This window comes from Ahaetulla prasina, chromosome 8, assembly GCF_028640845.1.
Source record: "Ahaetulla prasina isolate Xishuangbanna chromosome 8, ASM2864084v1, whole genome shotgun sequence".
NCBI classification, from domain to species: domain Eukaryota; kingdom Metazoa; phylum Chordata; class Lepidosauria; order Squamata; family Colubridae; genus Ahaetulla; species Ahaetulla prasina.
Genome location: NC_080546.1, coordinates 6189371 through 6204651, shown reverse-complemented (window position 1 = coordinate 6204651; position 15281 = coordinate 6189371). Strand labels below are relative to the sequence as shown.

Sequence of the window (15281 nt, the reverse complement as noted above, 5' to 3'; positions counted from 1 at the left end):
AGGTGCCTCTCTCTCTCTCTCTCTCTCTCTCTCTCTCTCTCTCTCTCTCCCCTTTTGCCGGAGCCGGCGACTGGAAGGGTTTTTGAGAGGAGCGGGCAGCGCCCACTGCGCAGGTGCAAGCGCTGGAGGCGTTCGTGGATGGTGGTGGGGGGGGGAAGAACCCTGGACCGCGTTGTTGCTTAGCGACGGAGGCCGCGCGGGCTGGGGAAAGGGAGGGACGGAGGGAGGGCGGGCGGGCGTGGTGGGGAGGGGAGGAGGAGGAAGAGGATGGTTGGGGAAAGCTGTCGGGAATGCAGTCCCGAAGGGTGGGGGCTGAACGGGTCAGCACCTTTGCCCACCTCCACGAAGGGGGCGGAAGAGTTGGAGGGTGGGTTTCTCTCCCCCTCCCCCATCCACGTGTACGGCTGGATAAAGTGGGGTTTGTTTTTTTGGGGGGGGGTGGGGGGGTGATTTTTCTGGATAGTCCTGTCTGCACCTGCTCGAAGCTTTCAAAAAAGAAAGCTGCGGGGGGGGGGGGGTTGGGCTAGATGACCTCCAAGATCCCTTGCCAACTCTGTTCATATGTAAAGAACAGAAGTTGTGGGAGCTTCATCCCTGGAAGCTTTCAAGAAGAGACTGGACCGCCATCTGTCAGAAATGGTGTAGGGTCTCCTGCTTGGGCGGGGGGTGGGGGGTGGGGGGGGTAGGGGGGGTTGGACTAGATGACCTTTTAAATAGATAGGCTCAATATACAGAAAGATCTTGACAGACTTGAACATTGGGCGCTATCTAACAAAATAAAATTCAACAGTGAAAGGTTCTACATTTAGGCAAAAAAAACCCAAAATTCAAAGGTTCTACATTTAGGCAAAAAAAAGCAAAATGCACAGGTACCGTATATGTGGTAACTTGCTCAATAGTAGTACCTATGAGAGGGATCTTGGAGCCCTAGTGGACAACCATTTAGATATGAGCCAGCCGTGTGCAGCAGCTGCTAAAAAAGCCAACACAATTCTGGGCTGCATAAACAGAGGGATAGAATCAGGATTACGTGAAGTGTTAATACCACTTTATAAGGCCTTGGTAAGGCCACACTTGGAATCCTGCATTCAGTTTTGGTCGCCACGATGTAAAAAGGATGTTGAGACTCTAGAAAGAGTGCAGAGAAGAGCAACCAAGATGATTAGGGGACTGAGGGCTAAAACATATGAAGAACGGTTGCAGGAATTGGGTATGTCTAATTTGATGAAAAGAAGGACTAGGGGAGACATGATAACAATATCTCAGGGGCTGCCCCAAAGAAGAGGGAGTCAAACTATTCTTTAAAGCACCTGAGGGTAGAACAAGAAGCAATGGGTGGAAACTAATCAAGGAGAGAAGCAACCTAGAACTAAGGAGAAATTTCCTGACAGTTAGAACAATTAATCAGTGGAACAACTTGCCTGCAGAAGTTGTAAATGCTCCAACACTGGAAGTTTTTAAGAAAATGTTGGATAACCATTTGTCTGAAATGGTGTAGGATTTCCTGCCTAAGCAGGGGGTTGGACTAGAAGACCTCCAAGGTGCCTTCCAACTCTGATATTATTATTATTATTATTATTATTATTATTATTATTATTATTATTATTATTATTATTATTATTATTATTATTATTATTATTATTAAGATCCCTTGCCAACTGTTCATCTGTAAAGAACAGAAGTTGTGGGAGCTTCAAACCTGGAGGCTTTCAAGAAGAGACTGGACTGCCATTTGTCAGAAATGGTGTAGGGTCTGCTTGGCGGGGGGGGGGGTTGGTTGGAGTAGATGACCTCCAAGATCTCTTCCAACTCTGTTAATCTGTATCTGCACTGGTGCCCCAGCGGCTTTTTTTCCTCTCTCTCTCTCTGGCAATCCCGTGCAAAGGCAGGGGACGGGGCGGGGGGGTGCGCGAAGGAGTGGAGGGTGTGCCCCCCCCATCCCCGTGTGTTCCAGCAGGGGTTTTCCTGTTTGGGGGTTAAGTACAGGTAGTCCTTGAGTTATGACAGCATTGGAGCCCAACATTGATGTTGCTAAGTGAGACACTGGTGAATTTTTTTTTTATTTACATTTATATCCCGCCCTTCTCCGAAGACTCAGGGCGGCTTACAGTGTGTAAGGCAATAGTCTCATTCTATTTGTATATTCACAAAGTCAACTTATTGCCCCCCCAACAATCTGGGTCCTCATTTTACCTACCTTATAAAGGATGGAAGGCTGAGTCAACCTCGGGCCGGGCTTGAACCTGCAGTAATTGCAGGCTGCTGTGTTCTAATAACAGGCTTCTAACAGCCTGAGCTATTACGGCCCATGAATGTGACTTCCGCCCCGTTTTACGGCTTTCCTTATCCGCGGTGGCTATGTGAATCCTTGCATTTGTTAAGTCGGTAGCCCGGTTGTTAAGTGAATCCGGCTTCCCCACTGACTTTGCTTGTCAGCAGGTCGCAAAAGAAGAACAGGTGACCCCGGGACATTTTAACCCATCATAAGTATGAACCACTTTGCCAAGCGCTTGAATTTTGATCATGTGACCGTCGGGATACTTCCAACGATCGTGTGGAAAAAAAAAAACGAGTCATAAGTCGCTTTTTTTCAGGGCCGTTGTAACTTTGAATGGTCACTAAATGAACTGTTGTAAGTTGAGGACTACCTGTATTTGCAAGAGGCGAGCTGAAATCTTGACTCTTGCAAGAGTTCCAGCAGCGAATCCCAAGGGAACAAAAGGCAAACGACATACAGGTAGTCAGTCCTCAGCTTTACAACTATTCGTTTAGTGACCATCGGAAGTTACAGGCACTGACAAAAGCGATTTATGGCCATTTTTCTCACCATAGTTTATTTATTTATTTATTTATTTTATTCAATTTTTATACCGCCCTTCACAGCCAAGTAAAAAATCACAGTATCAATATTAAAAGAAATTAAAACAAACATACTATAAAGTGGCCAGATTTAAAACGAATTAAAATATTAAAATACAAATAACCCAATAAAATTTTAGGCCAGTCCCGCTTGAATAAATAAGTGCGTTTTCAGCTCACGGCGAAAGGTCCGAAGATCAGGCACTTGACGTAAACCAGGGGGAAGCTCGTTCCAGAGCGTGGGAGCTCCCACAGAGAAGGATCTTCCCCTGGGGGCCGCCTGCCGACATTGTTTGGCGGAGGGCACCCTGAGAAGGCCCTCTCTGTGAGAGCGTACGGGTCGGTGGGAGGCAAACGGTAACAGCAGGCGGTCCCCATGGGTTACATGATTGGGCACTTGGCCACTGACTCGTATTTAGGACGATTGCCGTGTCCTGGGATCATGTGATCCCCTTTGCAACCTTCTGACAAGCAAAGTCAATGGAGAAACCAGATTCGCTTAACACCTGTAGCAAGAAAGGTCATAAAATGGTGCAAAACTCACTTCACTGTCTTGCTTAACGACAGAAATGTTGGGCTCAATTGTCAATAGAATAGAATAGAATAGAATAGAATAGAATAGAATAGAATAGAATAGAATAGAATAGAATAGAATAGATTTTTTTATTGGCCAAGTGTGATTGGACACACAAGGAATTTGTCTTGGTGCAGATGCTCTCAGCGTACATAAAAGAAAAGATACATTCGTCAAGAATTCTAAGGTTCAACACTTAATGATAGTCATAGGGAAACGGTCAATATAAATTGTAAGGATACCAGCAACAAAGTTACAGTCATACAGTCATAAATGGAAGGAGATTGGTGATGGGAACGATGAGAAGATTAATAGCAGTGCAGATTTAGTGAATAGTTTGACAGTGTTGAGGGAATTATTTGTTTAGCAGAGTGATGGCGTTTGGGAAAAAACTGTTCTTGTGTCTAGTTGTTCTGGTGTGCAGTGCTCTATAGTGTCATTTTGAAGGTAGAAGTTGAAACTGTTTATGTCCAGGATGCGAGGGGTCTGTAAATATTTTCACGGCCCTCTTCTTGATTCGTGCAGTATACAGTCCTCAATGGAAGGCAGGTTGGCAGCCATTGTTTTTTCTGCAGTTCTAATTATCCTCTGAAGTCTGTGTCTTTCTTGTTGGGTTGCAGAACCAAACCAGACAGTTATAGAGGTGCAGATGAGAGACATTATTTGTAAGAACTACCTATGCTTTGAACACCCCATGGGTGGAAAATTGCCCTAGAACCTGTACTTCGCAACTTGAACACAGGTGGGCTTCGTATGAGAAAGCAGGAGACCCTGAGTTCCAATCCTACCAGGCACCGAGCGACATTGGGCTAGTCACCGTTTGTGGTATATTTTGGGAATTGGTTACAATTTGATGCATGATAGATGGACAAATTTAGTCGAGCAAAGCAGAGAGGCAGTTTGTTCAGGAGTGTCCAGCCATGTCAACCTTAAGACTTGTGAACTTCAAATCCCAGAATTCATGGCTGGGCTGGGGAATTCTGGTAGTTGAAGTCCACAGGGTTGGACATCCATGGTCTAGTGCTTTGATGGCAGACCTATGGCTATTGTGTCTGCACCCCCTGAGCTGGGGCCCCTGCCAGAAAATGACTTGGAAAGTGAGGGGGAAGGGCCCTCAGGACTTACCTCTGGAGCACTGGCTTCCCTGGCTCAGCTCCAGGAGCCAGAGGCAGGCCAGGTGGAAGAGATAACAAGGCCTCCGTCCCCTGACTCTTCCCCCCCCAGGCCACGCCTCCAGACCCAGCTAATGGCAATCAGGCCTGGCTGGACCCTAGGTTTCGTAGGCAGGAGGGGCGGGAACAACAGAAGGAGGGGTGGGGCAGGCCTAGGAAGTGCTGAGTCTTGGAGCCACACCCCACAGGATATAAAGGCAGCAAGAGCTGCTGTGCCTCTTCGTAGCAGGCAAATCAACCGCTTAACTAAGAGCTGAAGTACTGTTTGTTCCTGGGTGACTCATCGTCGTCAAGAGAGATAACAGAGACACTTGGCATACGCTCGCTATTTTGCTGCCAGAGCTGATAGTGCCGGCTAATTAAGCCATCGCTTGGACGGAGGGGGGACAGAACAATGGCAATGGCAATTGCTCTGTGGGCATGCCAGCTGTTGCCCCAGCTCAGCTCCACCACGCATGCACGCATCCCGCTAGCCAGCTGGGCGGGGCGCATACGTGGGGGGGCACTGACAATGAATTTTGGGGGTTCGCACGTGTGTGCTCCCTCCGTGCTCCATTTTAGGCCTGGAAAGCCTCCTGCACCAGTCAGTGAGACATCTACTTGGTAGTTTCTTAGGTAGTCAGGACCAAAATATTACTGACGATGACCAAACTTACAACTGAACTAGCACTGATGATGTTACCTACTTTGGGAATGAAACGTCTACAGCAGCAGGACTCCAAACCTGGCAGCTTTAAGACTTGTGGACTTCAACTCCCAGAATTCTCCAGCTGGCTGGAGAATTCTGGGAGTTGGTCCACAAGTCTTAAAGCTGCCAAGTTTGAAGACCTCTGGTCTACAGGAAAACAAGCAAGCTCAGAGAGCACCAAGGACCACTCATTTCAGCCCTGAGCTATAAATATTCTCCTTTATTGGGACCAAACTATCAATTGCAACATCTTTAATCTGCTTATTGAATTAACTCTTTGGTCGATTTAGTTCACCCAATACATTGAGACAGCTTGGTCTAGTGGTTAAGGCACCAGGCTACAAACCAAGATACGGTGAGTGCTCGTCCCATCTGAAGCATGAAAGCCGGTTGGGTGACTTTTGGCCAATCACCATGAGTTCTAATCCTGCTTTAGGCATAAAAGACAATTGGGTGACTGTGGACCAGTCACCAGGAGGAAGTGAATTCTAGCCCTGCCTTAAGTATGACAAATAACTAGGCAACTTCAGGCGAATCACTAGGAGGCAATGAGTTCTAGTCCTGCCTTAGGCATGAAAACTGGCTGGGTAACTTTGGACCAGTCACTCACTCAGCCCAATGCAAAATAGGAAGAAATAGTATTAGGTATGTTCGCTGCCTTGAGTTGCTTGTAAAAATAATAAAGTCAATAGATGATCGCTAGCTAGGATGGATGGGTGGATGGATGGATGGATGGATAGCTAGGATGGATAGATCTATCTATCTATCTATTCCTATCCATTCATCGATGGATGGATGGATGATAGGAATAGATAGATAGATGATAGATAGATAGATAGATAGATAGATAGATAGATAGATAGATAGATAGATAGATAGATAGATAGATAGAAGATAGAGAAGAGAGATGGATAGACAGATGATAGCTAGCATAGATAGATAGGTAGGTAGGTAGGTAGAGTGAGCCAACAACTCACCAACCAGAAATTCAGTAACCGAAAAGATACTACCTCAAGGTGCTTAGAGAAATGATGGGATGTAAATACATTTTTAAAAAAAATATACATCTATACTCAAAGCAAGATGAGATGCCCTGGGAGAAATCTATTTTGTGTGATTCTCACAAAGCAAGACAAGGGATCTCAAAAGGATCCCTTCTTCCCCTGCCTCTAAACATCACAAAACTGCTACTATTGTTATTAGATTAAAAACGCCCCCATATACAGAGTCATACCTGGTCACCGTTATCTGTGATGCACTCCAGATGTTAGCATTTGTGCTACTGTAAGGAAACCGGAGCAAAATTGTGATAACAAAATGTTCGTTAAAAAAAAAGGGGGGGGGATTGGGAAATGTTAAGAAATAACAGACACGAGATTAGCAAATTGAATTACCAGGAGGAAATTTACGGTATCTAACATCCTTCATAGAAAACATATTGTAATTTCGGGCGAGGAGTCACTTTTACGGCCCCGACTTAAGTGTATCATCCTCCTAAATCATTTATAACAGATTATTTTTCTCCCTGCCTTAAGGCATGATGTCAGCCTTTCAGGAAATTCAACATCGCTGGGCTGGTGCCATACAGAATCCTATAGCCACGGTCCTGTGGCTTTTAAAGGACTCGGAGAGGGGAAAAATAAACAGATCCAAATTATCCTTATTTCCAGTAAAACACCTAGCTAGAAATAAGCGGGTGACTTCACTGTAACAGGAAACTTGTTCCCAATCACCAGGGGGAAAAAATAAAAATAAAAATAAAGCATTGATTTATTTCTTCAAGAAGAACAGTTTGAAAAGCAACATTTATCATGTTTGAGAAACCAAAGCACTCTACAGAAGATAATGCAGATGTTATGCTTTCTTTCGTTCATTTGTTCTTCTTTCTTTCTTTCTTTTAAAAAAGAGAGACAATTTTCATGATTAGTAAGACAGAAGAGATATTTTTAAAACACTTCTGAATGTGCATTGTTACTTTTTTTTCCCAGGCGCAGTGTGAAAAGTGCTTTAAGAGCATCTTAGAGAGTTTTCATATCCTAAGCCAAGCAAATATACCTCTGCTGGGCAAAGCAGAAGGTGTAGCACATGGTAAGGAGATCTTACATTGGGTGAGAAGCAACTGCCTATGGGCAGGGACTTGGTTGCGAGTCTCTTGAAAAGATTGTAGACTGATTTTACAACTGCCAGGTAGATGTTCCGGGGGATCGGGGAGTGGAGGGGAACCCACCCTGGAAAATATGAATAAAGATCTGCAGTCCCAAGAAAGTTAATCTTCTGTAAAATCTCACCAGTTCTTGATCACACCACTATCAGATAGACATCTTCCACATTGTCAGATCCAAGGAACCAAGCATGACACATGGAGTTACTTCTGAGTCATTTCTTTAATGTTTTTCGCCTACGGACAGACTCTCGCTGGGCTAAAGTAATTATCTGCAGTATAACTACAGATATACTCTGTGAATTGCTAGGGAGAACTCTACCTTACTTACTTACTTTCTACCAACGTGTACATCTCTCCAACTTCTTAGAACGTACTAAAGAAATGTTTAGCGTTGCTATCACCTTGTAACTCAAGGCTGATTTGTGCCCACAACAGCCTCTTAGTTGTTGTCGCAGAACTTGATGGAGGTTGCAGAGGGCTGAAGATGGGCTGAAACAGACACCGCCTGAATCCTAGTTGCGCTAGGAGGTGCACGCCCTGTGTGCTGATTGGATGATTTGACTTCCTGTTCTGTGCTTTGCTAGAGTGCCCCCTAGCCAGAATGCTAAAATTCACTGATGCATAAAAGAATACCTATTCAACCATTCCCAAACAACAGACCGATACGTTCCCTCATATGCAGCATTGGAGAAGACTGTTGGACTTCCAAGCAGAACCTGCAAATCCAAAGGACCGTCAAATTGTACATCGGTTTTGTCTTAAGGAAATACGACACTTATCTGGAATTAAAGAGGGAAAGTCTCCAGATCCAGGACACCTGAAAATCCATGATTTAGTCCCAAAGGTGCTTTTTCAGGAGGCAACTGGACAATTGAATCCTGAAAAAGCACCTTTTGGGACAACCATGACTGGATGATTGAGAATCTCTACAGACATCCATTATTTAGCTTCAGTTAAGCCAAAATTGAGCCATTTTCTTCATCCAAACCCCACAACAACCTCCAGACAGTCTCAGCTCCACTAGATAAACCAGATCAGAAAATCAACACTAGAGCTAAAACTCCCTTTTACTGAGATCGGCTTTAAGAACGGAATATTTCAACTCTGATTGTGGCATACTTCGCCCCTCCCTCATAATTCAATGAATTAGGGTGGTGTCTTAATTGCTCGAGCCACTTCTGAATGTTAGCTTTTTGTTCCGGACTTTTTATGTTAAAAAAAAATAATGATGCAGTTTCTTTTGCAGGTGTCTGTCAAGGTCATCTTCCTTTCTCTGCGTACACAGTGAGTAAGAACATTTATGCATCACTTGGTCAAGCCAGCATTAAAATACTCAAGGGAAGCATCACACTGATGTCACATTACGCCAGCAGAGGCAAGCTGGGATGAACTCCAGAAAGCAAAGATCTAAGGATGGACCTTTTACCCCATATCAACACTAATTGGAGCCACTCTTAGAGGAAGGAGAAACACTGTATGCAACACTATGCTTTCAACTACCATGTTTCCCCCAAAATAAGACCAGGTCTTACATTAATTTTTGCTCCAAAAGATGCATTATGGCTGATGAAATTTCCGGTTAGGTCTTATTTGGGGGGGGGGGGAAATACAGTACTAAACGTCTCAGTCTGTGTGACAATCTTCACTGGGGCTTATTTTGGGGGTAGGGCTTATATTACGAGCATCCTGAAAAATCATGCTAGGGCTTATTTTCCGGCTGGGTCTTATTTTTGGGGAAACAGGGTATCAAAGTCAACCTAAAAGAATACCCTGTCAGGCCTGGAAGCCATATTACCTTGGTGCCACATCCTACCATGGGAAGTTGGGTGGGGGGATTGCATGAGTGAAGTAGAATTACCTTGGTGCCCATCCTACTATGGGAAGTTGGGAGGGGGGATTGCATGAGTGAAGTAGAATTAGCCATAATAAAATTTTGCAGAGAAGTTCAAGGCCCTGGTGTCCGACAGGTGTGCTGAGAAGAATGTGGAGGTTGTCTTCTGTATTTGAAGGAACTGATTGGAGCAGTGGTGGACATGTGGGAGAAGTGGGCAAGGTCTTGAACTTTCTTTTGAGTGAGGAAAACCCGGAAGATTCGGGTTTTCCCAGACGTGCCAATATGACATCTCTAATAAAAGTTAACTTTGAGGAATTGCAAGCCTCGGAGTTTGATTTCGTTGGGGGAGTTACTTGGAACCCTGACGTACCTGTCAACTCTGAAGCTGACCTGTCTGAAGCCACCTCATAGTTGCCACGAACTTTGAAAGTGGGAAGCAGATAGACCGGCTACAAGTCAAAACAAAAAATTTTCTTGTGGGAACCAAGGTCATCCCAACAGATGGCAAGGGAAGGAGGAGAGGAGTGACCAAGCAGCCTCCCAGCTACCTTCATTGAGCAATGTGATTGGTGAGACCTGTTTGCTCTTTTAATGAGGGGAAATACCACGGGAACCTGTCGAGTTGGTTTTCACTAGCTGTGCCGATATGATGTGTCCAATAAACATATTCTTTGAGGAATCTACCTGCCCCGGAGATCTGTTTTTGGTGGATGCGTTACTCGGAACCCTGGCAATACTGTGATATCGAAACCCATTTAGAGAACAGGTGTACCGATAGTCCCCTACTTACGTCCAGAATTGTGCTCAGAATTTCCGTTGCTAAGTGAGACAGCTGCTGAGTGCATTTTGCGCCATTTTACGACTTTTCTTGCCCCACTTGCTAAGGGAATCGCTGCAGTTGTTCAGTTAGTAACTCAGTTGTTTAGTGAACCCAGCTTCCCCATGGACTTAGCTTGTCTGGAGGTTGCAAAAGGGGATCACATGACCCCGACACACTACAATCATTATAAATATGAACCAGAGAGAGAAAGAGAGAGCAATGGGAAACTCTCAAGCACAAGAAAGCAGGAATTCAGGCGGTTCAAATGAATATGCAGGTTTCTTGCAAGTTTAAGCTCTCTGCAAGAATCTGAACTACTAACAGTCAAAGCAAATTGGTGGTAGATAAGAGTCAGTGGAATTCACTGGACTTAGATTTCTTGTGGGCGCGAAGGGACTCAAGACTGATGACCCATTTGACGCCTCCCTCAGCCTCAGTCTGGTCAATCCTGCTGCTGATGTTACCTAGTCTGGAAATGAAACGTTTGGAAACTAAATTGAAACAAGCTTGGAGAGCAAAGTAAAGATAAAGGTTCCCCTCGCACTTATGTGCTAGTCGTTCCCGACTCTAGAGGGCAGTGCTCATCTCCATTTCAAAGCCGAAGAGCCAGTGCTGTCTGAAGACGTCTCCGTGGTCATGACTCAACACCAAAGGCGCACGGAATGCTGTTCCCTTCCCACCAAAGGTGGTCCCTATTTTTCTACTTGCATTTTTTATCTGCTTTCGAACTGCTAGGTTGGCAGAAGCTGGGAAAAGTAACGGGAGCTCACCATGTTACACGGCACTAGGGATTCGAACCGCTGAACTGCCGACCTTTCGATCGACAAGCTCAGCACCTTAGCCACTAAGCCACCGCATCCCTATTTGGACCACTGCCAAAATCTAAAACCTGAGCTATTAGTATTTTCTATCATTACAAACGATTGTAAGTCAAGGATTTCCTGTATTGCTTTCAAATGGAGTGACATTTAAAGCAGCCAGGTAGCTATCTTAGTTCATGAATAATGGAGCTAAAAAGCAGACCTACCATAATTTAGGGCAGGAGTTTTCAAACTTCTTTAGGCTACAGAAGTGTTCGGTTTAAATACATATATTTCCCAGAACCTCAGATCAAGACCCAGAGCTCTGCTGGCAGAAAATTGGTTGCATTCCAGTGAATTAACATAAGAAACAGCTCGCTATATCTTCTTTCTTAGAAACCCGAATTTAGAAACAACGACCTCCAATAACTATGCGAACTTAATGGGGAACTTAATGGGGAATCGCTGAACGTTGTATTAAAACTGCATTCACACATGCCTGCTTTGCTTATAGTTTAGCATACTGCTAGGTCAGTGGTGGGTTTCTACCGGTTCGCCCGGTTTGAGCGAACCGGTGGTGGCGGCAGCAGGAGGCTCCGCCCACCCACCCAGATGTCATCAAGGATGCTCTGCGCATGAGCGAAGCAAGCACAAATGTATGCTCACCATTCCAAACCGGTAGCAAAGGTAAGCAGAACCAACCACTGAGCTTCGTCTGAATCCAGCTCATCAGAGCTTTATTCCACAAATAAATTTATTGACAAAAATTGAAGAAGAGCGCGATGCGCAACCTCCGCCAACAGGGGAGGTTTTCCAGGAAACGCGCACGGCACAGCCTGAAATGGCACACACATGTTGTGCATAAATATCCCTCCACCACGTGGAGATTCTGTTTCAATTTATGGTCAATCTTTTAAATAATTTCATTTGGAACATTGGAAATGAGAATTCCGCCTTAATAAAATAAAGGTTTATTCCCTCCCCCCTCCCCTCCCCGTGGTATGGTTTTTCTTACCGTTTGCAGCCAGGAATGTCCTAGTTCTTCGTTTTAGCTACTTGGAAAATCTGGAATATATTCTCTCACACACACACACAGAGAGAGAGAGAGAGAGAGACTGTAGTGTGCCGAACACACAGAGTTTACAGGAAAAAAATTGGGGGCAACTGTTGACAGAATGTTGTCATGTGCTGGATGACACATCTGCATATCCTGTGAAGATGGTTTTGAAATGAACAGGCTTTGAAACGATCTGGGCTTTCCAGACCAGATGTCTGCCTGTTTAGCTGACAAGCAAGTCTCCTGAAGTGCATCTGGGTTTGGTGGCGGAGTTGTCTGAATGCCAAGCGTTCCCCAAAAAATAAAAAAATCCGTGTGTTTTGGGATTTAGCTTGGTCTGCTCGCGGCCTTCCAGTTGAACGCCTCTGATTCTTCCTAGCAAAAGAGAAAATGAGAAAAGTGGAGAGGGGGAGGAGGAGGATTGTGGGGTCCTTAGTGTTTTCTGTGCTTAGTTGTTTTCTTGAAGACCTTTCGTTACCCAGCTAGGTAACATCACCAGTGCCGGGAGAGTGCAGAATTTGCTCTCATTTTCTGTACAATGATTTGCCTAGTCATTGTTGATGGGACTGCTCTGGGTGTTTCCTTGATTACGCTGTGCATTTATTTATTTGTTTGTTTATTTAATTCCCACATTTATTATTTTTATAAATAACTCAAGTCAGCGAATAGATTCAACACACCTCCCTCGTCTTGTTTCTCCCAAAACAACAACCCTGTGAGGTGGGTTGGGTTGAAAGAGAGGGACTGGTCCAAAATCACCGAGCCAGCTTTCAGGCATAAGCTGGGACTAGAGCTCACTGTCTCCTGGTAATTAGTGCAAGGTCATCCAGCCAGCTGTCATGCCTAAGGCTGGACTAGAATTCACCCTCTCCTGGTAATTAGCGCAAGGTCAACCCACCACTTTCAAGCCTAAAATGTAACTAGAACTCACCGTCTCCTGGTAATTAGCCCAAAGTCAACCCACCAGCTTTCAGGACTAAGGTGGAACTCGAACTCACTGTCTCCTGGTAATTAGTGCAAGGTCATCCAGTCAGTTGTCATGCCTAAGGCTGGACTAGAACTCACCCTCTCCTGGTAATTAGCCCAAGGTCAACCCACCACTTTCAAGCCTACGGTAGAACTAGAATTCACTGACTTCTGGTAATTAGGACAAGGTCACCCAGCCATCTTTCATGCCTAAGGCGGGACTAGAACTCACCCTCTCCTGGCCATCACCCCAAGGTCAACCCACCAGCTTTCAGGCCTAAGGTGGAACTAGAATTCACCATCTCCTAGTGATTGGCCCAAAGTCATCCAGCTGGCTTTCGTGGCTAAGGTGGGACTAGAACTCCCAGTCTCTGGCTTTCTAGCCTGGTACCTTAACCACTAAACCAAACTGTGTTTTTTTTTTAAAAAAATGTTGGGGAGAATAAAAAAAATAGAAATAAAGGAACGGCAGGATATAACACTGGGGGAAGGAGGAGATTGTGAGCATCGTGTAAGTAGAGATGTTTTTCAACAGACTTTGAGGCGCAGCAGTTTTCTTACCTGCTGTTCTGAGATAGGAATGCCCGAGACGGCTTCATCCAAGCTTGACACCTATCACTCATACGGATCCTCCTTGTCAAGACACATGCAACGCAGGAGAAACTAGCTGAAAACAGATCACTGCTCCCAGGGAAGAGAAAAGATTGAAGTAATTTGCAGAGGGAGAAAGGCGCGGAGAGAAGAAATACTCTGATCTTACATGCTGACAGGTATGAAACGGATTGTGGTTACATTGATGTGTATGGCTCTTGTCTACGAATGCAAACACGCCAACAGATTGGCTTCTATGAGAGGCAAAAAATATCTTAATAGAAAATATCCACATTTTGATGTAATCAGAGGTGGCATTCAGCCGGTTCGGGCCGGTTCGCCCAAGCCAGTTTGGACCGATTCGCCCAAAGCAGTAGTGGAAATCGCGGGTGGTCCCCCCCCCCAACTCAGCTCTATGCCGTCCTATTTAGGCAAGTTTTTGAGGCTGGGCGCAATTGCAGAAGGCACTTGCGCGAGCAAAACACCTGCCGGGAAGGCCAGGCGCATGTGCGCACACGCTCACATTTGCGAAACGGTAGGGAAAGTAAAAGGGATGTGGTAGCTCAGTGGTTAAGACGCAGAGCTTGTCGATCGAAAGGTCGGCAGTTCAGCGGTTCAAATCCCTGGTATCACGTAACCAGGGTGAGCTCCTGTTCTTTGTCCCAGCTTCTGCCAACCTAGCAGTTCGAAAGCACGTAAAAAATGCAAGTAGGAAAATAGGGACCACCTTTGGTGGGAAGGGAACAGCATTCCGTGCGCCTTTGGAGTTGAGTCATGCTGGCCACATGACCACAGAGATGTCTTCAGACAGTACTGGCTCTTCGGCTTTGAAACGGAGATGAGCACCGCCCCCTAGAGTCAGGAACGACTAGCACATACGTGTGAGGGGAACCTTTACCTTTACCTAGGGAAAGTAAGTGAATACTACCCCTGGGTGTAATGTACTAGTTCCTCCAGAATTCGGCAACCTGCTCAGAGAAAATCCCTTTGCAAGATAATAGCAAATATATACAGGTAGTTCTCACCTTATGACCACAATTGGGCCCTAAATTTCTGTGGCTGAATGAGACGGTTGTTAAGTCAATTTTGCGCCATTTTACAACCTTTCTTGCCACAGTTGTTGAGTCACTGTGGCTGATAATTTAATAACACGCTTGTTAAGTGAATCTGGCTCTCCCATTGACTTTGTTCGTCAGAAGGTCGCAAAAGGGGACTCGCGTGGCCACCCCGGGACATGGCCACCGTCATAAATAGGAATCAGTTGCCAAACATCTGAATTTGGATCATAGGGCTACTGCAATGGTTGTAAGTGTGAAAAACGGTCATAAATCGCTTTTACAGCACCGTTGTAACTTCGAATTGTCACTAAATGAACTGTTGTAAGCCGAGAACTACCTATACGACCATATAAAGGGAAATATATCTATATATTCAGAAGAGTGGTGTGGTGGCCTATAGGTGGAGCTCTTGCATCACAGTCAGGAGGCTGTGAGTTCGATCCTAGGTAGAGGCAGATATTTCTCTCTGTGGGCACACTGGGAATATATCTGCTGAACAAAACTCCGCATTGGCGACAGGAAGGCATCCGGCCAGTAAAACCTCTGCTAGCTCCATTCAGTTGCCCAGACTCCACCCCGCAAGAGATTATGAGGTCGTTAAAAGATGACGATGATGCTAATCTCTATATTCAGAGATTCACTGCCTGCTTTAGTGTATCAATGGCGAAAAGGTTGCATTCGGATAAACAAGGAGTTGT

The 15281-nt window shown here is 45.2% G+C and overlaps 2 long non-coding RNA genes across 2 annotated transcripts; one reads left to right on the top strand and one right to left on the bottom strand.

Moving 5' to 3' along the window:
* The first annotated feature begins 44 nt into the window (after window positions 1-44).
* LOC131203104 (uncharacterized) lies at window positions 45-9508 on the top strand. The gene is made up of 3 exons (XR_009156303.1): window positions 45-113; window positions 7282-7381; window positions 8704-9508. It is a non-coding gene; the product is annotated as an uncharacterized LOC131203104 (long non-coding RNA).
* Window positions 9509-9661: 153 nt separating this feature from the next.
* LOC131203105 (uncharacterized) lies at window positions 9662-12049 on the bottom strand. The gene is made up of 2 exons (XR_009156304.1): window positions 11927-12049; window positions 9662-9867 (listed from the first exon to the last, which is right to left on the bottom strand). It is a non-coding gene; the product is annotated as an uncharacterized LOC131203105 (long non-coding RNA).
* Window positions 12050-15281: the final 3232 nt, after the last annotated feature.